A 25,976-nucleotide genomic window follows, 5' to 3' on the forward strand; every position below is an offset into this window, starting at 1 on the left:
TTCGTTACACCTGAAATATCCCAGGAAAGAGAAGAATGGATAAAGAAGTTGTGGTCCTTATGTACAGTGGAATATCACTCAGCCATGAAATCAACGGCATAAGGCTAGGAGCAGCATGATGAGTGGATTTAGGTACGACGATTCTAAGTGAAATAAGTCACACAGAAAAAGACACTTATCATAAGATATCACTTATAGAGGGAATGTAGAAACCGCTACCCTTGAACTGAATTACAAAACAGAACAGAGTCGCACGTTTAGAAAACACACTATGGCTGCTTAACGGGAAAGGTGAGGTGGGGTGATGCATAAAACAAGGGTTTCAAATTAGCTCAGATACCGTTCCATAAACCCAATATGTAATAGACAAGACCTACTCCTTGCTCAGTGAACTGGACTCAACACCCCCTATTCACCGCCCAAGAATATATCTGACTAGTAAGAATCTTAAAACCTATGTATTGATACCTCTCTGTAAGTGAGTCAAGTGGGTGTAAAGCGGCATAAACACAGCAGTGCAAAGCAGCTAAACCCCATTATAAAAATCAATTACTTTTAAAAACCCGTGAAACAAAGACAGTGAAAGAGAGAGAAATTCTTACAAAATTCGTTCAGGGGCTGCGATGCCACCTGGATTGACCATATCCAGACCCACAGCTGATTGAGACATAAGGGTGGACACTCTTGGGGCTGAGAGGTTTGGTGAGGTTGGGTGAGCTAACGCAGACCCTTTAAAGTAATACGGCGTGGTACCCATCCCATGGGTCCCAAATCTCCAGGTTCAAGGGCATCTTCCTACATCGAAAACATGCATGAGAAACCCAGAAGATGGTACACCGTGTGATCGGGAAAGGTTTCTAAAACGCACCTCATTTCTCCTCTCCCTGTGCTCTGGTTCGCCATTCCAGCCGCTTTACTAGCAATCTCCCTCCTTGGAGAATCAGCACCTTTAACCTCCTGTTCCGTACAGGTTGCAATTTGTCCTGAGGATGAACGGGAAGAGGGGGAACCAATGAGAGACTAGCTCTAGGTGTTGGGACAGGCACAGGTCACTCTATTTTCCCATCAGGAAGAAGAATTAACCACAGGCTCAGCCTGCCGCCCGGAGCCTAAGTAGGGCCTGAAGCAATCCTGCGCTTTTGCGGCCAGCTCCCAAGAAAGCAAGTTGAAAAATGGAGCTCAGGGGCACTGCAATTCACAAAACTGCAGAGTTAGAAATGATAACTCTCGTCCACAAATATATGGAGGGAAGGCAACAAAGAGGATTTGAAAGCAAGGCAGAATTGCAGGAAACAGATTTCAGGAGGTAGATTCGAATCGCCTTTAAAGCACAGGAAAAGCGGCAAAACCTCGACAATGATGCCCTTGGCCAAAAAGGGCGTATGCGTTTTTTCCTGAATATATTCAGGAAAAAATGCATACGCCCTTTTTGGCCAACCAAGCAACCTGGAAAGGCAAATCAGCGCTACAAAGAAGTCTCGCTTCCCATCGGTCAAAAGGGCCATGCTGAATAAAGTGTCAAAACCAGAAATGCAGGACAGGCCATGGAGAAATGGGAGCCTTGCTACGCTGATGGGCGGTATGTAAATTGCCAACAGCCACTCTGGAGAAGTGTACGGTGTGTCCTGAAACATCTAAAAAAACTCAGCTTGGACAGCATAGGGCACTTCCACTCATGGGCGTATAAATTGGGAAAACTAAAAATCAGCAAGACACAGGCACCCCAAAATTTAGGGCTGCTCTGTTGACAAGAACCTCCACTTCGTTACACCTGAAATATCCCAGGAAAGAGGAGAATGGATAAAGAAGTTGTGGTCCTCATGTACAATGGAATATCACTCAGCCATGAAATCAACGTCATAAGGCTAGGAGCAGCATGATGAGTGGATTTAGGTACGACGATTCTAAGTGAAATAAGTCACACAGAAAAAGACACTGATCATAAGATATCACGTATAGAGGGAATGTAAAAACCGCTACCCTTGAACTGAATTACAAAACAGAACAGAGTCACACGTTTACAAAACACACTATGGCTGCTTAACGGGAAAGGTGAGGTGGGGTGATGCATAAAACAAGGGTTTCAAATTAGCTCAGATACCGTTCCATAAACCCAATATGTAATAGAGAAGACCTACTCCTTGCTCAGTGAACTGGACTCAACACACCCTATTCACCGCCCAAGAATATATCTGACTAGTAAGAATCTTAAAACCTATGTATTGATATCTCTCTGTAAGTGAGTCAAGTGGGTGTAAAGCGGCATAAACACAGCAGTGCAAAGCAGCTAAACCCCATTCTAAAAATCAATTACTTTTAAAAACCCGTGAAACAAAGACAGTGAAAGAGAGAGAAATGCTTACAAAATTCGTTCAGGGGCTGTGATGCCACCTGGATTGACCATATCTAGACCCACAGCTGATTGAGACATAAGGGTGGACACTCTTGGGGCTGAGAGGTTTGGTGAAGTTGGGTGAGCAAACGCAGACCCTTTAAAGTAATACGGCGAGGTACCCATCCCATGGGTCCCAAATCTCCAGGTTCAAGGGCATCGTCCTACATTGAAAACATGCATGAGAAACCCCGAAAATGGTACACCGTGTGATCGGGAAAGGTTTCTAAAACGAACCTCATTTCTCATCTCCTTGTGCTCCGGTTCGCCATTCCAGCCGCTTTACTAGCAATCTCCCTCCTTGGAGAATCAGCACCTTTATCCTCCTGTTCCGTACCGGTTGCAATTTGTCCTGAGGATGAACGGGAAGAGGGGGAAGAATGAGAGACTAGCTCTAGGTGTTGGGACAGGCACAGGTCACTCTATTTTCCCATCAGGAAGAAGAATTAACCACAGGCTCAGCCTGCCGCCCGGAGCCAGCATAGGTCCTGAAGCAATCCTGCGCTTTTGCGGCCAGCTCCCAAGAAAGCGAGCTGAAAAATGGAGCTCAGGGGCACTGCAATTCACAAACCTGCAGAGTTAGAAATGATAACTCTCGTCCACAAATATATTGAGGGAAGGCAACGAAGAGGATTTGAAAGCAAGGCAGAATTGCAGGAAACAGATTTCAGGAGGTAGATTCGAATCGCCTTTAAAGCACAGGAAAAGCGGCAAAACCTCGACAATGATGCCCTTGGCCAAAAAGGGCGTATGCGTTTTTTCCTGAATATATTCAGGAAAAAACGCATACGCCCTTTTTGGCCAACTAAGCAACCTGGAAAGGCAAATCAGCGCTACAGAGAAGTCTCGCTTCCCATCGGTCAAAAGGGCCATGCTGAATAAAGTGTCAAAACCAGAAATGCAGGACAGGCCATGGAGAAATGGGAGCCTTGCTACGCTGATGGGCGGGCTGTAAATTGCCAACAGTCACTCTGGAGAAGTGTATGGTGTGTCCTGAAACATCTAAAAAAACTCAGCTTAGAGAGCATAGGGCACTTCCACTCATGGGCGTATAAATTGGGAAAACTAAAAATCAGCAAGACACAGGCACCCCAAAATTTAGGGCTGCTCTGTTGACAAGAACCTCCACTTCGTTACACCTGAAATATCCCAGGAAAGAGGAGAATGGATAAAGAAGTTGTGGTCCTCATGTACAATGGAATATCACTCAGCCATGAAATCAACGTCATAAGGCTAGGAGCAGCATGATGAGTGGATTTAGGTACGACGATTCTAAGTGAAATAAGTCACACAGAAAAAGACACTGATCATAAGATATCACTTATAGAGGGAATGTAAAAACCGCTACCATTGAACTGAATTACAAAACAGAACAGAGTCGCACGTTTAGAAAACACACTATGGCTGCTTAACGGGAAAGGTGAGGTGGCGTGAAGCATAAAACAAGGGTTTCAAATTAGCTCAGATACCGTTCCATAAACCCAATATGTAATAGACAAGACCTACTCCTTGCTCAGTGAACTGGACTCAACACCCCCTATTCACCGCCCAAGAATATATCTGACTAGTAAGAATCTTAAAACCTATGTATTGATATCTCTCTGTAAGTGAGTCAAGTGGGTGTAAAGCGGCATAAACACAGCAGTGCAAAGCAGCTAAACCCCATTCTAAAAATCAATTACTTTTAAAAACCCGTGAAACAAAGACAGTGAAAGAGAGAGAAATGCTTACAAAATTCGTTCAGGGGCAGCGATGCCACCTGGATTGACCATATCTAGACCCACAGCTGATTGAGACATAAGGGTGGACACTCTTGGGGCTGAGAGGTTTGGTGAGGTTGGGTGAGCATACGCAGACCCTTTAAAGTAATACGGCGTGGTACCCATCCCATGGGTCCCAAATCTCCAGGTTCAAGGGCATCTTCCTACATCGAAAACATGCATGAGAAACCCAGAAGATGGTACACCGTGTGATCGGGAAAGGTTTCTAAAACACACCTCGTTTCTCATCTCCTTGTGCTCCGGTTCGCCATTCCAGCCGCTTTAGTAGCAATCTCCCTCCTTGGAGAATCAGCACCTTTAACCTCCTGTTCCGTACAGGTTGCAATTTGTCCTGAGGATGAACGGGAAGAGGGGGAACCAATGAGAGACTAGCTCTAGGTGTTGGGACAGGCACAGGTCACTCTATTTTCCCATCAGGAAGAAGAATTAACCACAGGCTCAGCCTGCCGCCCGGAGCCTAAGTAGGGCCTGAAGCAATCCTGCGCTTTTGCGGCCAGCTCCCAAGAAAGCAAGTTGAAAAATGGAGCTCAGGGGCACTGCAATTCACAAACCTGCAGAGTTAGAAATGATAACTCTCGTCCACAAATATATGGAGGGAAGGCAACAAAGAGGATTTGAAAGCAAGGCAGAATTGCAGGAAACAGATTTCAGGAGGTAGATTCGAATCGCCTTTAAAGCACAGGAAAAGCGGCAAAACCTCGACAATGATGCCCTTGGCCAAAAAGGGCGTATGCGTTTTTTCCTGAATATATTCAGGAAAAAACGCATACGCCCTTTTTGGCCAACCAAGCAACCTGGAAAGGCAAATCAGCGCTACAAAGAAGTCTCGCTTCCCATCGGTCAAAAGGGCCATGCTGAATAAAGTGTCAAAACCAGAAATGCAGGACAGGCCATGGAGAAATGGGAGCCTTGCTACGCTGATGGGCGGGCTGTAAATTGCCAACAGTCACTCTGGAGAAGTGTATGGTGTGTCCTGAAACATCTAAAAAACTCAGCTTAGAGAGCATAGGGCACTTCCACTCATGGGCGTATAAATTGGGAAAACTAAAAATCAGCAAGACACAGGCACCCCAAAATTTAGGGCTGCTCTGTTGACAAGAACCTCCACTTCGTTACACCTGAAATATCCCAGGAAAGAGGAGAATGGATAAAGAAGTTGTGGTCCTCATGTACAATGGAATATCACTCAGCCATGAAATCAACGTCATAAGGCTAGGAGCAGCATGATGAGTGGATTTAGGTACGACGATTCTAAGTGAAATAAGTCACACAGAAAAAGACACTGATCATAAGATATCACGTATAGAGGGAATGTAAAAACCGCTACCCTTGAACTGAATTACAAAACAGAACAGAGTCACACGTTTACAAAACACACTATGGCTGCTTAACGGGAAAGGTGAGGTGGGGTGATGCATAAAACAAGGGTTTCAAATTAGTTCAGATACCGTTCCATAAACCCAATATGTAATAGACAAGACCTACTCCTTGCTACGTGAACTGGACTCAACACCCCCTATTCACCGCCAAAGAATATATCTGACTAGTAAGAATCTTAAAACCTATGTATTGATATCTCTCTGTAAGTGAGTCAAGTGGGTATAAAGCGGCATAAACGCAGCAGTGAAAAGCACCTAAACCCCATTCTAAAAATCAATTACTTTTAAAAACCTGTGAAACAAAGACAGTGAAAGAGAGAGAAATTCTTACAAAATTCGTTCAGGGGCTGTGATGCCACCTGGATTGACCATATCTAGACCCACAGCTGATTGAGACATAAGGGTGGACACTCTTGGGGCTGAGAGGTTTGGTGAAGTTGGGTGAGCAAACGCAGACCCTTTAAAGTAATACGGCGAGGTACCCATCCCATGGGTCCCAAATCTCCAGGTTCAAGGGCATCGTCCTACATTGAAAACATGCATGAGAAACCCCGAAAATGGTACACCGTGTGATCGGGAAAGGTTTCTAAAACGAACCTCATTTCTCATCTCCTTGTGCTCCGGTTCGCCATTCCAGCCGCTTTACTAGCAATCTCCCTCCTTGGAGAATCAGCACCTTTATCCTCCTGTTCCGTACCGGTTGCAATTTGTCCTGAGGATGAACGGGAAGAGGGGGAAGAATGAGAGACTAGCTCTAGGTGTTGGGACAGGCACAGGTCACTCTATTTTCCCATCAGGAAGAAGAATTAACCACAGGCTCAGCCTGCCGCCCGGAGCCAGCATAGGTCCTGAAGCAATCCTGCGCTTTTGCGGCCAGCTCCCAAGAAAGCGAGCTGAAAAATGGAGCTCAGGGGCACTGCAATTCACAAACCTGCAGAGTTAGAAATGATAACTCTCGTCCACAAATATATTGAGGGAAGGCAACGAAGAGGATTTGAAAGCAAGGCAGAATTGCAGGAAACAGATTTCAGGAGGTAGATTCGAATCGCCTTTAAAGCACAGGAAAAGCGGCAAAACCTCGACAATGATGCCCTTGGCCAAAAAGGGCGTATGCGTTTTTTCCTGAATATATTCAGGAAAAAACGCATACGCCCTTTTTGGCCAACCAAGCAACCTGGAAAGGCAAATCAGCGCTACAAAGAAGTCTCGCTTCCCATCTGTCAAAAGGGCCATGCTGAATAAAGTGTCAAAACCAGAAATGCAGGACAGGCCATGGAGAAATGGGAGCCTTGCTACGCTGATGGGCGGGCTGTAAATTGCCAACAGCCACTCTGGAGAAGTGTACGGTGTGTCCTGAAACATCTAAAAAACTCAGCTTAGAGAGCATAGGGCACTTCCACTCATGGGCGTATAAATTGGGAAAACTAAAAATCAGCAAGACACAGGCACCCCAAAGTTTAGGGCTGCTCTGTTGACAAGAACCTCCACTTCGTTACACCTGAAATATCCCAGGAAAGAGAAGAATGGATAAAGAAGTTGTGGTCCTTATGTACAATGGAATATCACTCAGCCATGAAATCAACGGCATAAGGCTAGGAGCAGCATGATGAGTGGATTTAGGTACGACGATTCTAAGTGAAATAAGTCACACAGAAAAAGACACTTATCATAAGATATCACTTATAGAGGGAATGTAGAAACCGCTACCCTTGAACTGAATTACAAAACAGAACAGAGTCGCACGTTTAGAAAACACACTATGGCTGCTTAACGGGAAAGGTGAGGTGGGGTGATGCATAAAACAAGGGTTTCAAATTAGCTCAGATACCGTTCCATAAACCCAATATGTAATAGACAAGACCTACTCCTTGCTCAGTGAACTGGACTCAACACCCCCTATTCACCGCCCAAGAATATATCTGACTAGTAAGAATCTTAAAACCTATGTATTGATACCTCTCTGTAAGTGAGTCAAGTGGGTGTAAAGCGGCATAAACACAGCAGTGCAAAGCAGCTAAACCCCATTATAAAAATCAAATACTTTTAAAAACCCGTGAAACAAAGACAGTGAAAGAGAGAGAAATTCTTACAAAATTCGTTCAGGGGCTGCGATGCCACCTGGATTGACCATATCCAGACCCACAGCTGATTGAGACATAAGGGTGGACACTCTTGGGGCTGAGAGGTTTGGTGAGGTTGTGTGAGCATACGCAGACCCTTTAAAGTAATACGGCGTGGTACCCATCCCATGGGTCCCAAATCTCCAGGTTCAAGGGCATCTTCCTACATCGAAAACATGCATGAGAAACCCAGAAGGTGGTACACCGTGTGATCGGGAAAGGTTTCTAAAACGCACCTCATTTCTCCTCTCCTTGTGCTCCGGTTCGCCATTCCAGCCGCTTTACTAGCAATCTCCCTCCTTGGAGAATCAGCACCTTTAACCTCCTGTTCCGTACAGGTTGCAATTTGTCCTGAGGATGAACGGGAAGAGGGGGAACCAATGAGAGACTAGCTCTAGGTGTTGGGACAGGCACAGGTCACTCTATTTTCCCATCAGGAAGAAGAATCAACCACAGGCTCAGCCTGCCGCCTGGAGCCAGAATAGGGCCTGAAGCAATCCTGCGCTTTTGCGGCCAGCTCCCAAGAAAGCGAGTTGAAAAATGGAGCTCAGCGGCACTGCAATTCACAAACCTGCAGAGTTAGAAATGATAACTCTCGTCCACAAATATATGGAGCGAAGGCAACGAGGAGGATTTGAAAGCAAGGCAGAATTGCAGGAAACAGATTTCAGGAGGTAGATTCGAATCGCCTTTAAAGCACAGGAAAAGCGGCAAAACCTCGACAATGATGCCCTTGGCCAAAAAGGGCGTATGCGTTTTTTCCTGAATATATTCAGGAAAAAACGCATACGCCCTTTTTGGCCAACCAAGCAACCTGGAAAGGCAAATCAGCGCTACAAAGAAGTCTCGCTTCCCATCGGTCAAAAGGGCCATGCTGAATAAAGTGTCAAAACCAGAAATGCAGGACAGGCCATGGAGAAATGGGAGCCTTGCTACGCTGATGGGCGGGCTGTAAATTGCCAACAGCCACTCTGGAGAAGTGTACGGTGTGTCCTGAAACATCTAAAAAACTCAGCTTAGAGAGCATAGGGCACTTCCACTCATGGGCGTATAAATTGGGAAAACTAAAAATCAGCAAGACACAGGCACCCCAAAGGTAAGGGCTGCTCTGTTGACAAGAACCTCCACTTCATTACACCTGAAATATCCCAGGAAAGAGAAGAATGGATAAAGAAGTTGTGGTCCTTATGTACAATGGAATATCACTCAGCCATGAAATCAACGGCATAAGGCTAGGAGCAGCATGATGAGTGGATTTAGGTACGACGATTCTAAGTGAAATAAGTCACACAGAAAAAGACACTTATCATAAGATATCACTTATAGAGGGAATGTAGAAACCGCTACCCTTGAACTGAATTACAAAACAGAACAGAGTCGCACGTTTAGAAAACACACTATGGCTGCTTAACGGGAAAGGTGAGGTGGGGTGATGCATAAAACAAGGGTTTCAAATTAGCTCAGATACCGTTCCATAAACCCAATATGTAATAGACAAGACCTACTCCTTGCTCAGTGAACTGGACTCAACACCCCCTATTCACCGCCCAAGAATATATCTGACTAGTAAGAATCTTAAAACCTATGTATTGATACCTCTCTGTAAGTGAGTCAAGTGGGTGTAAAGCGGCATAAACACAGCAGTGCAAAGCAGCTAAACCCCATTATAAAAATCAAATACTTTTAAAAACCCGTGAAACAAAGACAGTGAAAGAGAGAGAAATTCTTACAAAATTCGTTCAGGGGCTGCGATGCCACCTGGATTGACCATATCCAGACCCACAGCTGATTGAGACATAAGGGTGGACACTCTTGGGGCTGAGAGGTTTGGTGAGGTTGGGTGAGCATACGCAGACCCTTTAAAGTAATACGGCGTGGTACCCATCCCATGGGTCCCAAATCTCCAGGTTCAAGGGCATCTTCCTACATCGAAAACATGCATGAGAAACCCAGAAGGTGGTACACCGTGTGATCGGGAAAGGTTTCTAAAACGCACCTCATTTCTCCTCTCCTTGTGCTCCGGTTCGCCATTCCAGCCGCTTTACTAGCAATCTCCCTCCTTGGAGAATCAGCACCTTTAACCTCCTGTTCCGTACAGGTTGCAATTTGTCCTGAGGATGAACGGGAAGAGGGGGAACCAATGAGAGACTAGCTCTAGGTGTTGGGACAGGCACAGGTCACTCTATTTTCCCATCAGGAAGAAGAATCAACCACAGGCTCAGCCTGCCGCCTGGAGCCAGAATAGGGCCTGAAGCAATCCTGCGCTTTTGCGGCCAGCTCCCAAGAAAGCGAGTTGAAAAATGGAGCTCAGCGGCACTGCAATTCACAAACCTGCAGAGTTAGAAATGATAACTCTCGTCCACAAATATATGGAGCGAAGGCAACGAGGAGGATTTGAAAGCAAGGCAGAATTGCAGGAAACAGATTTCAGGAGGTAGATTCGAATCGCCTTTAAAGCACAGGAAAAGCGGCAAAACCTCGACAATGATGCCCTTGGCCAAAAAGGGCGTATGCGTTTTTTCCTGAATATATTCAGGAAAAAACGCATACGCCCTTTTTGGCCAACCAAGCAACCTGGAAAGGCAAATCAGCGCTACAAAGAAGTCTCGCTTCCCATCGGTCAAAAGGGCCATGCTGAATAAAGTGTCAAAACCAGAAATGCAGGACAGGCCATGGAGAAATGGGAGCCTTGCTACGCTGATGGGCGGGCTGTAAATTGCCAACAGCCACTCTGGAGAAGTGTACGGTGTGTCCTGAAACATCTAAAAAACTCAGCTTAGAGAGCATAGGGCACTTCCACTCATGGGCGTATAAATTGGGAAAACTAAAAATCAGCAAGACACAGGCACCCCAAAGTTTAGGGCTGCTCTGTTGACAAGAACCTCCACTTCGTTACACCTGAAATATCCCAGGAAAGAGAAGAATGGATAAAGAAGTTGTGGTCCTTATGTACAATGGAATATCACTCAGCCATGAAATCAACGGCATAAGGCTAGGAGCAGCATGATGAGTGGATTTAGGTACGACGATTCTAAGTGAAATAAGTCACACAGAAAAAGACACTTATCATAAGATATCACTTATAGAGGGAATGTAGAAACCGCTACCCTTGAACTGAATTACAAAACAGAACAGAGTCGCACGTTTAGAAAACACACTATGGCTGCTTAACGGGAAAGGTGAGGTGGGGTGATGCATAAAACAAGGGTTTCAAATTAGCTCAGATACCGTTCCATAAACCCAATATGTAATAGACAAGACCTACTCCTTGCTCAGTGAACTGGACTCAACACCCCCTATTCACCGCCCAAGAATATATCTGACTAGTAAGAATCTTAAAACCTATGTATTGATACCTCTCTGTAAGTGAGTCAAGTGGGGGTAAAGCGGCATAAACACAGCAGTGCAAAGCAGCTAAACCCCATTATAAAAATCAAATACTTTTAAAAACCCGTGAAACAAAGACAGTGAAAGAGAGAGAAATTCTTACAAAATTCGTTCAGGGGCTGCGATGCCACCTGGATTGACCATATCCAGACCCACAGCTGATTGAGACATAAGGGTGGACACTCTTGGGGCTGAGAGGTTTGGTGAGGTTGTGTGAGCATACGCAGACCCTTTAAAGTAATACGGCGTGGTACCCATCCCATGGGTCCCAAATCTCCAGGTTCAAGGGCATCTTCCTACATCGAAAACATGCATGAGAAACCCAGAAGGTGGTACACCGTGTGATCGGGAAAGGTTTCTAAAACGCACCTCATTTCTCCTCTCCTTGTGCTCCGGTTCGCCATTCCAGCCGCTTTACTAGCAATCTCCCTCCTTGGAGAATCAGCACCTTTAACCTCCTGTTCCGTACAGGTTGCAATTTGTCCTGAGGATGAACGGGAAGAGGGGGAACCAATGAGAGACTAGCTCTAGGTGTTGGGACAGGCACAGGTCACTCTATTTTCCCATCAGGAAGAAGAATCAACCACAGGCTCAGCCTGCCGCCTGGAGCCAGAATAGGGCCTGAAGCAATCCTGCGCTTTTGCGGCCAGCTCCCAAGAAAGCGAGTTGAAAAATGGAGCTCAGCGGCACTGCAATTCACAAACCTGCAGAGTTAGAAATGATAACTCTCGTCCACAAATATATGGAGCGAAGGCAACGAGGAGGATTTGAAAGCAAGGCAGAATTGCAGGAAACAGATTTCAGGAGGTAGATTCGAATCGCCTTTAAAGCACAGGAAAAGCGGCAAAACCTCGACAATGATGCCCTTGGCCAAAAAGGGCGTATGCGTTTTTTCCTGAATATATTCAGGAAAAAACGCATACGCCCTTTTTGGCCAACCAAGCAACCTGGAAAGGCAAATCAGCGCTACAAAGAAGTCTCGCTTCCCATCGGTCAAAAGGGCCATGCTGAATAAAGTGTCAAAACCAGAAATGCAGGACAGGCCATGGAGAAATGGGAGCCTTGCTACGCTGATGGGCGGGCTGTAAATTGCCAACAGCCACTCTGGAGAAGTGTACGGTGTGTCCTGAAACATCTAAAAAACTCAGCTTAGAGAGCATAGGGCACTTCCACTCATGGGCGTATAAATTGGGAAAACTAAAAATCAGCAAGACACAGGCACCCCAAAGGTAAGGGCTGCTCTGTTGACAAGAACCTCCACTTCGTTACACCTGAAATATCCCAGGAAAGAGAAGAATGGATAAAGAAGTTGTGGTCCTTATGTACAATGGAATATCACTCAGCCATGAAATCAACGGCATAAGGCTAGGAGCAGCATGATGAGTGGATTTAGGTACGACGATTCTAAGTGAAATAAGTCACACAGAAAAAGACACTTATCATAAGATATCACTTATAGAGGGAATGTAGAAACCGCTACCCTTGAACTGAATTACAAAACAGAACAGAGTCGCACGTTTAGAAAACACACTATGGCTGCTTAACGGGAAAGGTGAGGTGGGGTGATGCATAAAACAAGGGTTTCAAATTAGCTCAGATACCGTTCCATAAACCCAATATGTAATAGACAAGACCTACTCCTTGCTCAGTGAACTGGACTCAACACCCCCTATTCACCGCCCAAGAATATATCTGACTAGTAAGAATCTTAAAACCTATGTATTGATACCTCTCTGTAAGTGAGTCAAGTGGGTGTAAAGCGGCATAAACACAGCAGTGCAAAGCAGCTAAACCCCATTATAAAAATCAAATACTTTTAAAAACCCGTGAAACAAAGACAGTGAAAGAGAGAGAAATTCTTACAAAATTCGTTCAGGGGCTGCGATGCCACCTGGATTGACCATATCCAGACCCACAGCTGATTGAGACATAAGGGTGGACACTCTTGGGGCTGAGAGGTTTGGTGAGGTTGGGTGAGCATACGCAGACCCTTTAAAGTAATACGGCGTGGTACCCATCCCATGGGTCCCAAATCTCCAGGTTCAAGGGCATCTTCCTACATCGAAAACATGCATGAGAAACCCAGAAGGTGGTACACCGTGTGATCGGGAAAGGTTTCTAAAACGCACCTCATTTCTCCTCTCCTTGTGCTCCGGTTCGCCATTCCAGCCGCTTTACTAGCAATCTCCCTCCTTGGAGAATCAGCACCTTTAACCTCCTGTTCCGTACAGGTTGCAATTTGTCCTGAGGATGAACGGGAAGAGGGGGAACCAATGAGAGACTAGCTCTAGGTGTTGGGACAGGCACAGGTCACTCTATTTTCCCATCAGGAAGAAGAATCAACCACAGGCTCAGCCTGCCGCCTGGAGCCAGAATAGGGCCTGAAGCAATCCTGCGCTTTTGCGGCCAGCTCCCAAGAAAGCGAGTTGAAAAATGGAGCTCAGCGGCACTGCAATTCACAAACCTGCAGAGTTAGAAATGATAACTCTCGTCCACAAATATATGGAGCGAAGGCAACGAGGAGGATTTGAAAGCAAGGCAGAATTGCAGGAAACAGATTTCAGGAGGTAGATTCGAATCGCCTTTAAAGCACAGGAAAAGCGGCAAAACCTCGACAATGATGCCCTTGGCCAAAAAGGGCGTATGCGTTTTTTCCTGAATATATTCAGGAAAAAACGCATACGCCCTTTTTGGCCAACCAAGCAACCTGGAAAGGCAAATCAGCGCTACAAAGAAGTCTCGCTTCCCATCGGTCAAAAGGGCCATGCTGAATAAAGTGTCAAAACCAGAAATGCAGGACAGGCCATGGAGAAATGGGAGCCTTGCTACGCTGATGGGCGGGCTGTAAATTGCCAACAGCCACTCTGGAGAAGTGTACGGTGTGTCCTGAAACATCTAAAAAACTCAGCTTAGAGAGCATAGGGCACTTCCACTCATGGGCGTATAAATTGGGAAAACTAAAAATCAGCAAGACACAGGCACCCCAAAGGTAAGGGCTGCTCTGTTGACAAGAACCTCCACTTCATTACACCTGAAATATCCCAGGAAAGAGAAGAATGGATAAAGAAGTTGTGGTCCTTATGTACAATGGAATATCACTCAGCCATGAAATCAACGGCATAAGGCTAGGAGCAGCATGATGAGTGGATTTAGGTACGACGATTCTAAGTGAAATAAGTCACACAGAAAAAGACACTTATCATAAGATATCACTTATAGAGGGAATGTAGAAACCGCTACCCTTGAACTGAATTACAAAACAGAACAGAGTCGCACGTTTAGAAAACACACTATGGCTGCTTAACGGGAAAGGTGAGGTGGGGTGATGCATAAAACAAGGGTTTCAAATTAGCTCAGATACCGTTCCATAAACCCAATATGTAATAGACAAGACCTACTCCTTGCTCAGTGAACTGGACTCAACACCCCCTATTCACCGCCCAAGAATATATCTGACTAGTAAGAATCTTAAAACCTATGTATTGATACCTCTCTGTAAGTGAGTCAAGTGGGGGTAAAGCGGCATAAACACAGCAGTGCAAAGCAGCTAAACCCCATTATAAAAATCAATTACTTTTAAAAACCCGTGAAACAAAGACAGTGAAAGAGAGAGAAATTCTTACAAAATTCGTTCAGGGGCTGCGATGCCACCTGGATTGACCATATCCAGACCCACAGCTGATCGAGACATAAGGGTGGACACTCTTGGGGCTGAGAGGTTTGGTGAGGTTGGGTGAGCTAACGCAGACCCTTTAAAGTAATACGGCGTGGTACCCATCCCATGGGTCCCAAATCTCCAGGTTCAAGGGCATCTTCCTACATCGAAAACATGCATGAGAAACCCAGAAGGTGGTACACCGTGTGATCGGGAAAGGTTTCTAAAACGCACCTCATTTCTCCTCTCCTTGTGCTCCGGTTCGCCATTCCAGCCGCTTTACTAGCAATCTCCCTCCTTGGAGAATCAGCACCTTTACCCTCCTGTTCCGTACAGGTTTCAATTTGTCCTGAGGATGAACGGGAAGAGGGGGAACCAATGAGAGACTAGCTCTAGGTGTTGGGACAGGCACAGGTCACTCTATTTTCCCATCAGGAAGAAGAATCAACCACAGGCTCAGCCTGCCGCCCGGAGCCAGAATAGGGCCTGAAGCAATCCTGCGCTTTTGCGGCCAGCTCCCAAGAAAGCGAGTTGAAAAATGGAGCTCAGGGGCACTGCAATTCACAAACCTGCAGAGTTAGAAATGATAACTCTCGTCCACAAATATATGGAGCGAAGGCAACGAGGAGGATTTGAAAGCAAGGCAGAATTGCAGGAAACAGATTTCAGGAGGTAGATTCGAATCGCCTTTAAAGCACAGGAAAAGCGGCAAAACCTCGACAATGATGCCCTTGGCCAAAAAGGGCGTATGCGTTTTTTCCTGAATATATTCAGGAAAAAACGCATACGCCCTTTTTGGCCAACCAAGCAACCTGGAAAGGCAAATCAGCGCTACAAAGAAGTCTCGCTTCCCATCGGTCAAAAGGGCCATGCTGAATAAAGTGTCAAAACCAGAAATGCAGGACAGGCCATGGAGAAATGGGAGCCTTGCTACGCTGATGGGCGGGCTGTAAATTGCCAACAGTCACTCTGGAGAAGTGTACGGTGTGTCCTGAAACATCTAAAAAACTCAGCTTAGAGAGCATAGGGCACTTCCACTCATGGGCGTATAAATTGGGAAAACTAAAAATCAGCAAGACACAGGCACCCCAAAGGTAAGGGCTGCTCTGTTGACAAGAACCTCCACTTCGTTACACCTGAAATATCCCAGGAAAGAGAAGAATGGATAAAGAAGTTGTGGTCCTTATGTACAGTGGAATATCACTCAGCAATGAAATCAACGTCATAAGGCTAGGAGCAGCATGATGAGTGGATTTAGGTACGACGATTCTAAGTGAAATAAGTCACACAGAAAAAGACACTTATCATAAGATATCACTTATAGAGGGAATGTAGAAACCGCTACCCTTGAACTGAATTACAAAACAGAACAGAGTCGCACGTTTAGAAAACACACTATGGCTGCTTAACGGGAAAGGTGAGGTGGGGTGATGCATAAAACAAGGGTTTCAAATTAGCTCAGATACCGTTCCATAAACCCAATATGTAATAGACAAGACCTACTCCTTGCTCAGTGAACTGGACTCAACACCCCCTATTCACCGCCCAAGAATATATCTGACTAGTAAGAATCTTAAAACCTATGTATTGATACCTCTCTGTAAGTGAGTCAAGTGGGGGTAAAGCGGCATAAACACAGCAGTGCAAAGCAGCTAAACCCCATTATAAAAATCAATTACTTTTAAAAACCCGTGAAACAAAGACAGTGAAAGAGAGAGAAATTCTTACAAAATTCGTTCAGGGGCTGCGATGCCACCTGGATTGACCATATCCAGACCCACAGCTGATTGAGACATAAGGGTGGACACTCTTGGGGCTGAGAGGTTTGGTGAGGTTGGGTGAGCTAACGCAGACCCTTTAAAGTAATACGGCGTGGTACCCATCCCATGGGTCCCAAATCTCCAGGTTCAAGGGCATCTTCCTACATCGAAAACATGCATGAGAAACCCAGAAGGTGGTACACCGTGTGATCGGGAAAGGTTTCTAAAACGCACCTCATTTCTCCTCTCCTTGTGCTCCGGTTCGCCATTCCAGCCGCTTTACTAGCAATCTCCCTCCTTGGAGAATCAGCACCTTTAACCTCCTGTTCCGTACAGGTTGCAATTTGTCCTGAGGATGAACGGGAAGAGGGGGAACCAATGAGAGACTAGCTCTAGGTGTTGGGACAGGCACAGGTCACTCTATTTTCCCATCAGGAAGAAGAATCAACCACAGGCTCAGCCTGCCGCCTGGAGCCAGAATAGGGCCTGAAGCAATCCTGCGCTTTTGCGGCCAGCTCCCAAGAAAGCGAGTTGAAAAATGGAGCTCAGCGGCACTGCAATTCACAAACCTGCAGAGTTAGAAATGATAACTCTCGTCCACAAATATATGGAGCGAAGGCAACGAGGAGGATTTGAAAGCAAGGCAGAATTGCAGGAAACAGATTTCAGGAGGTAGATTCGAATCGCCTTTAAAGCACAGGAAAAGCGGCAAAACCTCGACAATGATGCCCTTGGCCAAAAAGGGCGTATGCGTTTTTTCCTGAATATATTCAGGAAAAAACGCATACGCCCTTTTTGGCCAACCAAGCAACCTGGAAAGGCAAATCAGCGCTACAAAGAAGTCTCGCTTCCCATCGGTCAAAAGGGCCATGCTGAATAAAGTGTCAAAACCAGAAATGCAGGACAGGCCATGGAGAAATGGGAGCCTTGCTACGCTGATGGGCGGGCTGTAAATTGCCAACAGCCACTCTGGAGAAGTGTACGGTGTGTCCTGAAACATCTAAAAAACTCAGCTTAGAGAGCATAGGGCACTTCCACTCATGGGCGTATAAATTGGGAAAACTAAAAATCAGCAAGACACAGGCACCCCAAAGGTAAGGGCTGCTCTGTTGACAAGAACCTCCACTTCGTTACACCTGAAATATCCCAGGAAAGAGAAGAATGGATAAAGAAGTTGTGGTCCTTATGTACAATGGAATATCACTCAGCCATGAAATCAACGTCATAAGGCTAGGAGCAGCATGATGAGTGGATTTAGGTACGACGATTCTAAGTGAAATAAGTCACACAGAAAAAGACACTTATCATAAGATATCACTTATAGAGGGAACGTAAAAACCGCTACCCTTGAACTGAATTACAAAACAGAACAGAGTCGCACGTTTAGAAAACACACTATGGCTGCTTAACGGGAAAGGTGAGGTGGGGTGATGCATAAAACAAGGGTTTCAAATTAGCTCAGATACCGTTCCATAAACCCAATATGTAATAGACAAGACCTACTCCTTGCTCAGTGAACTGGACTCAACACCCCCTATTCACCGCCCAAGAATATATCTGACTAGTAAGAATCTTAAAACCTATGTATTGATACCTCTCTGTAAGTGAGTCAAGTGGGTGTAAAGCGGCATAAACACAGCAGTGCAAAGCAGCTAAACCCCATTATAAAAATCAATTACTTTTAAAAACCCGTGAAACAAAGACAGTGAAAGAGAGAGAAATTCTTACAAAATTCGTTCAGGGGCTGCGATGCCACCTGGATTGACCATATCCAGACCCACAGCTGATTGAGACATAAGGGTGGACACTCTTGGGGCTGAGAGGTTTGGTGAGGTTGGGTGAGCTAACGCAGACCCTTTAAAGTAATACGGCGTGGTACCCATCCCATGGGTCCCAAATCTCCAGGTTCAAGGGCATCTTCCTACATCGAAAACATGCATGAGAAACCCAGAAGGTGGTACACCGTGTGATCGGGAAAGGTTTCTAAAACGCACCTCATTTCTCCTCTCCTTGTGCTCCGGTTCGCCATTCCAGCCGCTTTACTAGCAATCTCCCTCCTTGGAGAATCAGCACCTTTACCCTCCTGTTCCGTACAGGTTGCAATTTGTCCTGAGGATGAACGGGAAGAGGGGGAACCAATGAGAGACTAGCTCTAGGTGTTGGGACAGGCACAGGTCACTCTATTTTCCCATCAGGAAGAAGAATCAACCACAGGCTCAGCCTGCCGCCCGGAGCCAGAATAGGGCCTGAAGCAATCCTGCGCTTTTGCGGCCAGCTCCCAAGAAAGCGAGTTGAAAAATGGAGCTCAGGGGCACTGCAATTCACAAACCTGCAGAGTTAGAAATGATAACTCTCGTCCACAAATATATGGAGCGAAGGCAACGAGGAGGATTTGAAAGCAAGGCAGAATTGCAGGAAACAGATTTCAGGAGGTAGATTCGAATCGCCTTTAAAGCACAGGAAAAGCGGCAAAACCTCGACAATGATGCCCTTGGCCAAAAAGGGCGTATGCGTTTTTTCCTGAATATATTCAGGAAAAAACGCATACGCCCTTTTTGGCCAACCAAGCAACCTGGAAAGGCAAATCAGCGCTACAAAGAAGTCTCGCTTCCCATCGGTCAAAAGGGCCATGCTGAATAAAGTGTCAAAACCAGAAATGCAGGACAGGCCATGGAGAAATGGGAACCTTGCTACGCTGATGGGCGGGCTGTAAATTGCCAACAGCCACTCTGGAGAAGTGTACGGTGTGTCCTGAAACATCTAAAAAACTCAGCTTAGAGAGCATAGGGCACTTCCACTCATGGGCGTATAAATTGGGAAAACTAAAAATCAGCAAGACACAGGCACCCCAAAGGTAAGGGCTGCTCTGTTGACAAGAACCTCCACTTCGTTACACCTGAAATATCCCAGGAAAGAGAAGAATGGATAAAGAAGTTGTGGTCCTTATGTACAGTGGAATATCACTCAGCCATGAAATCAACGGCATAAGGCTAGGAGCAGCATGATGAGTGGATTTAGGTACGACGATTCTAAGTGAAATAAGTCACACAGAAAAAGACACTTATCATAAGATATCACTTATAGAGGGAACGTAAAAACCGCTACCCTTGAACTGAATTACAAAACAGAACAGAGTCGCACGTTTAGAAAACACACTATGGCTGCTTAACGGGAAAGGTGAGGTGGGGTGATGCATAAAACAAGGGTTTCAAATTAGCTCAGATACCGTTCCATAAACCCAATATGTAATAGACAAGACCTACTCCTTGCTCAGTGAACTGGACTCAACACCCCCTATTCACCGCCCAAGAATATATCTGACTAGTAAGAATCTTAAAACCTATGTATTGATACCTCTCTGTAAGTGAGTCAAGTGGGTGTAAAGCGGCATAAACACAGCAGTGCAAAGCAGCTAAACCCCATTATAAAAATCAATTACTTTTAAAAACCCGTGAAACAAAGACAGTGAAAGAGAGAGAAATTCTTACAAAATTCGTTCAGGGGCTGCGATGCCACCTGGATTGACCATATCCAGACCCACAGCTGATCGAGACATAAGGGTGGACACTCTTGGGGCTGAGAGGTTTGGTGAGGTTGGGTGAGCTAACGCAGACCCTTTAAAGTAATACGGCGTGGTACCCATCCCATGGGTCCCAAATCTCCAGGTTCAAGGGCATCTTCCTACATCGAAAACATGCATGAGAAACCCAGAAGATGGTACACCGTGTGATCGGGAAAGGTTTCTAAAACGCACCTCATTTCTCCTCTCCTTGTGCTCCGGTTCGCCATTCCAGCCGCTTTACTAGCAATCTCCCTCCTTGGAGAATCAGCACCTTTACCCTCCTGTTCCGTACAGGTTGCAATTTGTCCTGAGGATGAACGGGAAGAGGGGGAACCAATGAGAGACTAGCTCTAGGTGTTGGGACAGGCACAGGTCACTCTATTTTCCCATCAGGAAGAAGAATCAACCACAGGCTCAGCCTGCCGCCCGGAGCCAGAATAGGGCCTGAAGCAATCCTGCGCTTTTGCGGCCAGCTCCCAAGAAAGCGAGTTGAAAAATGGAGCTCAGGGGCACTGCAATTCACAAACCTGCAGAGTTAGAAATGATAACTCTCGTCCACAAATATATGGAGCGAAGGCAACGAGGAGGATTTGAAAGCAAGGCAGAATTGCAGGAAACAGATTTCAGGAGGTAGATTCGAATCGCCTTTAAAGCACAGGAAAAGCGGCAAAACCTCGACAATGATGCCCTTGGCCAAAAAGGGCGTATGCGTTTTTTCCTGAATATATTCAGGAAAAAACGCATACGCCCTTTTTGGCCAACCAAGCAACCTGGAAAGGCAAATCAGCGCTACAAAGAAGTCTCGCTTCCCATCGGTCAAAAGGGCCATGCTGAATAAAGTGTCAAAACCAGAAATGCAGGACAGGCCATGGAGAAATGGGAACCTTGCTACGCTGATGGGCGGGCTGTAAATTGCCAACAGCCACTCTGGAGAAGTGTACGGTGTGTCCTGAAACATCTAAAAAACTCAGCTTAGAGAGCATAGGGCACTTCCACTCATGGGCGTATAAATTGGGAAAACTAAAAATCAGCAAGACACAGGCACCCCAAAGGTAAGGGCTGCTCTGTTGACAAGAACCTCCACTTCGTTACACCTGAAATATCCCAGGAAAGAGAAGAATGGATAAAGAAGTTGTGGTCCTTATGTACAATGGAATATCACTCAGCCATGAAATCAACGGCATAAGGCTAGGAGCAGCATGATGAGTGGATTTAGGTACGACGATTCTAAGTGAAATAAGTCACACAGAAAAAGACACTTATCATAAGATATCACTTATAGAGGGAACGTAAAAACCGCTACCCTTGAACTGAATTACAAAACAGAACAGAGTCGCACGTTTAGAAAACACACTATGGCTGCTTAACGGGAAAGGTGAGGTGGGGTGATGCATAAAACAAGGGTTTCAAATTAGCTCAGATACCGTTCCATAAACCCAATATGTAATAGACAAGACCTACTCCTTGCTCAGTGAACTGGACTCAACACCCCCTATTCACCGCCCAAGAATATATCTGACTAGTAAGAATCTTAAAACCTATGTATTGATACCTCTCTGTAAGTGAGTCAAGTGGGTGTAAAGCGGCATAAACACAGCAGTGCAAAGCAGCTAAACCCCATTATAAAAATCAAATACTTTTAAAAACCCGTGAAACAAAGACAGTGAAAGAGAGAGAAATTCTTACAAAATTCGTTCAGGGGCTGCGATGCCACCTGGATTGACCATATCCAGACCCACAGCTGATTGAGACATAAGGGTGGACACTCTTGGGGCTGAGAGGTTTGGTGAGGTTGGGTGAGCTAACGCAGACCCTTTAAAGTAATACGGCGTGGTACCCATCCCATGGGTCCCAAATCTCCAGGTTCAAGGGCATCTTCCTACATCGAAAACATGCATGAGAAACCCAGAAGATGGTACACCGTGTGATCGGGAAAGGTTTCTAAAACGCACCTCATTTCTCCTCTCCTTGTGCTCCGGTTCGCCATTCCAGCCGCTTTACTAGCAATCTCCCTCCTTGGAGAATCAGCACCTTTACCCTCCTGTTCCATACAGGTTGCAATTTGTCCTGAGGATGAACGGGAAGAGGGGGAACCAATGAGAGACTAGCTCTAGGTGTTGGGACAGGCACAGGTCACTCTATTTTCCCATCAGGAAGAAGAATCAACCACAGGCTCAGCCTGCCGCCCGGAGCCAGAATAGGGCCTGAAGCAATCCTGCGCTTTTGCGGCCAGCTCCCAAGAAAGCGAGTTGAAAAATGGAGCTCAGGGGCACTGCAATTCACAAACCTGCAGAGTTAGAAATGATAACTCTCGTCCACAAATATATGGAGCGAAGGCAACGAGGAGGATTTGAAAGCAAGGCAGAATTGCAGGAAACAGATTTCAGGAGGTAGATTCGAATCGCCTTTAAAGCACAGGAAAAGCGGCAAAACCTCGACAATGATGCCCTTGGCCAAAAAGGGCGTATGCGTTTTTTCCTGAATATATTCAGGAAAAAACGCATACGCCCTTTTTGGCCAACCAAGCAACCTGGAAAGGCAAATCAGCGCTACAAAGAAGTCTCGCTTCCCATCGGTCAAAAGGGCCATGCTGAATAAAGTGTCAAAACCAGAAATGCAGGACAGGCCATGGAGAAATGGGAACCTTGCTACGCTGATGGGCGGGCTGTAAATTGCCAACAGCCACTCTGGAGAAGTGTACGGTGTGTCCTGAAACATCTAAAAAACTCAGCTTAGAGAGCATAGGGCACTTCCACTCATGGGCGTATAAATTGGGAAAACTAAAAATCAGCAAGACACAGGCACCCCAAAGGTAAGGGCTGCTCTGTTGACAAGAACCTCCACTTCGTTACACCTGAAATATCCCAGGAAAGAGAAGAATGGATAAAGAAGTTGTGGTCCTTATGTACAGTGGAATATCACTCAGCCATGAAATCAACGGCATAAGGCTAGGAGCAGCATGATGAGTGGATTTAGGTACGACGATTCTAAGTGAAATAAGTCACACAGAAAAAGACACTTATCATAAGATATCACTTATAGAGAGAATGTAGAAACCGCTACCCTTGAACTGAATTACAAAACAGAACAGAGTCGCACGTTTAGAAAACACACTATGGCTGCTTAACGGGAAAGGTGAGGTGGGGTGATGCATAAAACAAGGGTTTCAAATTAGCTCAGATACCGTTCCATAAACCCAATATGTAATAGACAAGACCTACTCCTTGCTCAGTGAACTGGACTCAACACCCCCTATTCACCGCCCAAGAATATATCTGACTAGTAAGAATCTTAAAACCTATGTATTGATACCTCTCTGTAAGTGAGTCAAGTGGGTGTAAAGCGGCATAAACACAGCAGTGCAAAGCAGCTAAACCCCATTATAAAAATCAATTACTTTTAAAAACCCGTGAAACAAAGACAGTGAAAGAGAGAGAAATTCTTACAAAATTCGTTCAGGGGCTGCGATGCCACCTGGATTGACCATATCCAGACCCACAGCTGATTGAGACATAAGGGTGGACACTCTTGGGGCTGAGAGGTTTGGTGAGGTTGGGTGTGTTAACGCAGACCCTTTAAAGTAATACGGCGTGGTACCCATCCCATGGGTCCCAAATCTCCAGGTTCAAGGGCATCTTCCTACATCGAAAACATGCATGAGAAACCCAGAAGATGGTACACCGTGTGATCGGGAAAGGTTTCTAAAACGCACCTCATTTCTCCTCTCCTTGTGCTCCGGTTCGCCATTCCAGCCGCTTTACTAGCAATCTCCCTCCTTGGAGAATCAGCACCTTTAACCTCCTGTTCCGTACAGGTTGCAATTTGTCCTGAGGATGAACGGGAAGAGGGGGAACCAATGAGAGACTAGCTCTAGGTGTTGGGACAGGCACAGGTCACTCTATTTTCCCATCAGGAAGAAGAATCAACCACAGGCTCAGCCTGCCGCCCGGAGCCAGAATAGGGCCTGAAGCAATCCTGCGCTTTTGCGGCCAGCTCCCAAGAAAGCGAGTTGAAAAATGGAGCTCAGGGGCACTGCAATTCACAAACCTGCAGAGTTAGAAATGATAACTCTCGTCCACAAATATATGGAGCGAAGGCAACGAGGAGGATTTGAAAGCAAGGCAGAATTGCAGGAAACAGATTTCAGGAGGTAGATTCGAATCGCCTTTAAAGCACAGGAAAAGCGGCAAAACCTCGACAATGATGCCCTTGGCCAAAAAGGGCGTATGCGTTTTTTCCTGAATATATTCAGGAAAAAACGCATACGCCCTTTTTGGCCAACCAAGCAACCTGGAAAGGCAAATCAGCGCTACAAAGAAGTCTCGCTTCCCATCGGTCAAAAGGGCCATGCTGAATAAAGTGTCAAAACCAGAAATGCAGGACAGGCCATGGAGAAATGGGAACCTTGCTACGCTGATGGGCGGTATGTAAATTGCCAACAGCCACTCTGGAGAAGTGTACGGTGTGTCCTGAAACATCTAAAAAACTCAGCTTAGAGAGCATAGGGCACTTCCACTCATGGGCGTATAAATTGGGAAAACTAAAAATCAGCAAGACACAGGCACCCCAAAGGTAAGGGCTGCTCTGTTGACAAGAACCTCCACTTCGTTACACCTGAAATATCCCAGGAAAGAGAAGAATGGATAAAGAAGTTGTGGTCCTCATGTACAATGGAATATCACTCAGCCATGAAATCAACGTCATATTGCTAGGAGCAGCATGATGAGTGGATTTAGGTACGACGATTCTAAGTGAAATAAGTCACACAGAAAAAGACACTGATCATAAGATATCACTTATAGAGGGAATGTAAAAACCGCTACCATTGAACTGAATTACAAAACAGAACAGAGTCGCACGTTTAGAAAACACACTATGGCTGCTTAACGGGAAAGGTGAGGTGGCGTGAAGCATAAAACAAGGGTTTCAAATTAGCTCAGATACCGTTCCATAAACCCAATATGTAATAGACAAGACCTACTCCTTGCTCAGTGAACTGGACTCAACACCCCCTATTCACCGCCCAAGAATATATCTGACTAGTAAGAATCTTAAAACCTATGTATTGATATCTCTCTGTAAGTGAGTCAAGTGGGTGTAAAGCGGCATAAACACAGCAGTGCAAAGTAGCTAAACCCCATTCTAAAAATCAAATACTTTTAAAAACCCGTGAAACAAAGACAGTGAAAGAGAGAGAAATGCTTACAAAATTCGTTCAGGGGCTGCGATGCCACCTGGATTGACCATATCTAGACCCACAGCTGATTGAGACATAAGGGTGGACACTCTTGGGGCTGAGAGGTTTGGTGAGGTTGGGTGAGCATACGCAGACCCTTTAAAGTAATACGGCGTGGTACCCATCCCATGGGTCCCAAATCTCCAGGTTCAAGGGCATCTTCCTACATCGAAAACATGCATGAGAAACCCAGAAGATGGTACACCGTGTGATCGGGAAAGGTTTCTAAAACACACCTCGTTTCTCATCTCCTTGTGCTCCGGTTCGCCATTCCAGCCGCTTTACTAGCAATCTCCCTCCTTGGAGAATCAGCACCTTTAACCTCCTGTTCCGTACAGGTTGCAATTTGTCCTGAGGATGAACGGGAAGAGGGGGAACCAATGAGAGACTAGCTCTAGGTGTTGGGACAGGCACAGGTCACTCTATTTTCCCATCAGGAAGAAGAATTAACCACAGGCTCAGCCTGCCGCCCGGAGCCTAAGTAGGGCCTGAAGCAATCCTGCGCTTTTGCGGCCAGCTCCCAAGAAAGCAAGTTGAAAAATGGAGCTCAGGGGCACTGCAATTCACAAAACTGCAGAGTTAGAAATGATAACTCTCGTCCACAAATATATGGAGGGAAGGCAACAAAGAGGATTTGAAAGCAAGGCAGAATTGCAGGAAACAGATTTCAGGAGGTAGATTCGAATCGCCTTTAAAGCACAGGA

The sequence above is a fragment of the Balaenoptera borealis genome (assembly GCF_965194805.1).
Source record: "Balaenoptera borealis genome assembly, chromosome: 10".
Lineage (NCBI taxonomy): Eukaryota > Metazoa > Chordata > Mammalia > Artiodactyla > Balaenopteridae > Balaenoptera > Balaenoptera borealis.